The sequence below is a fragment of the Schistocerca piceifrons genome, chromosome 2 (genome assembly GCF_021461385.2).
Source record: "Schistocerca piceifrons isolate TAMUIC-IGC-003096 chromosome 2, iqSchPice1.1, whole genome shotgun sequence".
In the NCBI taxonomy this organism is placed as follows: Eukaryota; Metazoa; Arthropoda; class Insecta; order Orthoptera; family Acrididae; genus Schistocerca; species Schistocerca piceifrons.
This window is the reverse complement of record NC_060139.1, coordinates 333,892,644-333,895,409: the sequence shown is the minus strand read 5'-3', so window position 1 is coordinate 333,895,409 and position 2,766 is coordinate 333,892,644. Positions and strand designations below refer to the sequence as shown.

The window sequence follows — 2,766 nt, the reverse complement described above, 5'->3', positions numbered from 1 at the left end:
CCGTCATCGAGGGGAACGGTGGCTTGAAAGGTGCAGAGCGCCACGGACGCAGGCCGGTGGAAGCAGTATTATGCTATGGGAGACATTCTCCTGCGTTTGCATGGGAACTGTGGTAGTAATCTAAGGTACGCTGACAGCTGCGAGTCACCTGCATCCTTTTATGCTTGATGTCTTCCCCAATGGCGATATCATCTTTCAGCAGTATAACTGTCTGCGTCTCGGAACCAGAACCGTGCTACAGTGGTTTGAGGAGCATTATAGTGAACTAACGTTGATGTTTTGGCGACCAAATTAACCTGATGTAAATCCTATGAAACCCATATGGGTCGCTATAGGGCGCCATAACCGCGTACTCAAATCAGTGGCCAGTTATTTACGCGAATTTTATGACCCGTGCATAGACATCTAATGTCGTATACCTCTACAAACCTACCAACAAACTGTCGGATCTCTGATACACTGCTACTTGTTCAAATGTTTTAGGACACCATGAAAAATTTAATCCCATCACTCCAAGATACTCATTAATCTCTACGCCTGCTCTCTTGATCTAAAAGCAGTGAACAAACGAAGTGCTCTACCACTTGCCCGCGAAAGGCAAAGGTCCCGAGTTCGAGTCTCGGTCGGGCACACAGTTTTAATCTGCCAGGAAGTTTCATATCAGCGCACACTCCGCTGCAGAGTGAAAATCTCATTCTGGAAACATCCCCCAGGCTGTGGCTAAGCCATGTCTCCGCTATATCCTTTCTTTCAGGAGTGCTAGTTCTGCAAGGTTCGCAGAAGAACTTCTGTAAAGTTTGGAAGGTAGGAGACGAGATACTGGCAGAAGTAATGCTGTGGGTAGCGGGCGTGAGTCGTGCTTCGGTAGCTCAGTTGGTAGAGCATTTGCCCGCGAAAGGCAAAGGTCCCGAGTTCGAGTCTCGGTCGGGCACACAGTTTTAATCTGCCAGGAAGTTTCATATCAGCGCACACTCCGCTGCAGAGTGAAAATCTCATTCTGATAAACTACATATGCTCTTAATTTATTTGATATACAGGTTATACAGAAAGTCCAGGAACAATTTCAATTATTTATTGCACAAGAACTAAACATTGTACAGATGTCATACATATTGCATTTTGAAGAGAAACTCCGAAAGTTTTTTTACAAACATTTGATATGAGAGCCATGGGTGACTCGGCAGACGTCAATACGGTAATCAAATTCTTGCCGTACTCGTCGCAGCATGGCATCGTAGACTGTGGCAGTTGCTTCCCATATACTCTCCTGGAGCTCTGCTACATCACGTGTAAAAGCGGTACATACACCAGATCTTTAATGTGTCCCCACAGAAAAAAGTCACATGGAGTGAATCTGGTGATTGGGGAGGCCATTTCATGAAACAGCTGTCCCCTTCTGTAGCACAGCCGATCCATCGATGCGGCAGCTCCATGTTCAGGTACCCACAAACTTCACGATGAAAATGGGGTGGAGCACCATCATGCTGAAAGATGAACGGAGACTCGGATTGCATTTGTGGCATCAGCCATTGCTGCAACATGTCGAAGTAGGAATATCCAGTGACAGTGCTCTCAGCGAAGAAGAATGGCACGTACAGTTTTCGATGTGACAAGGTACAAAAAACATTTACCTTTGGGGAATCAAATTGAATGCATTCGTGTGGATGCTTTGTACCCCAGATTCGACAATTATGCCTCTTCACTTTTCCATTAGTGTGGAAAGTAGCTTCGATGCTAAAAATTAAGCGATCAACAATGCCATCCCCATCTTCATTCAATTGTTGCAACTGCCACCAAAACTCAAAACGCTTTTCTTTGTCGTCGTCATTGAGCTCCTGCACTAGTTCCAGTTTGAATGGTTTCATAGACAGCTTCTGTTGCAGGACTTTCCACACTGTCATTGGAGCCATTTTGACTTCACGGGATGCACGACGCACCGATTTCTTTGGACTCCTTATTAATGTCTATTGTACGCTCTCCACGTCCACTTCACTCACACTGGGATGTCCGCTTCTCTTTGCCAGGCACAAGCAACCCATCGTAATGAATTTGTTGTGCCAGTGGTAAATGGTCTTCCTTGTTGGTGGCTTCTTACCGTACTTGGTTCTAAACATCCGTTGAACAGCTGTAAAACACTTGTTTTTGTCGAACTCCAACACACAGAAAGCTCTCTCCGCACCTGAACTCGCCATGTTTGCGACTAGTGCTGACTATCGGCAAATTACTTAAGTACGCTGTGGTGGTGTACATGAAAACAAACTTCCAGGGTTTCTCTTAAAAATGACGTATATATTGAAGAATACTCAGTATTGTAGAACACTCAGTATGATGTCGTTTATTGAAACTGAACTACACTTCTCGAAATATCACTATATACACACAAAGAAAACAAATAACATGTAGACGACTATTCATTAAGAGTGTCGGTGAGGTCCGTCGGAGCTGGTCCTAGCTCGGCGAGAAACTGGCTGTACTGCTGCTGCGCTGGCCTTATAAACCCGGCGAAGGTCGGCGGAGTACTCCGACTTTCCCTGTGTCTGTGAGGTGACCTCTGCAGAAAAAGGTTCGCATTAGTCTCTAGCAAGTTCTGTTTATTTTGAAGGATTGTTTTCCTCTTGGTTGCGCCTGCAAGTGCTTGTGTATGTCATATGGTACACAGGGGTGTCTTGAGTGTAGTCTGCCCGGCAGGGGCCGTCTGTGGCAGACGTAACATATATGATATCCCTACAATGTTTCTGCAGTCTGGAGCCGCGAGACCGCTACGGT

The 2,766-nt window shown here is 45.7% G+C and overlaps 1 non-coding gene across 1 annotated transcript; it reads left to right on the top strand.

The window, feature by feature from the left end:
- Positions 1–857: 857 nt before the first annotated feature.
- Trnas-cga lies at positions 858–932 on the top strand. Its single transcript has one exon. It is a non-coding gene; the product is annotated as a tRNA-Ser (tRNA).
- Positions 933–2,766: the final 1,834 nt, after the last annotated feature.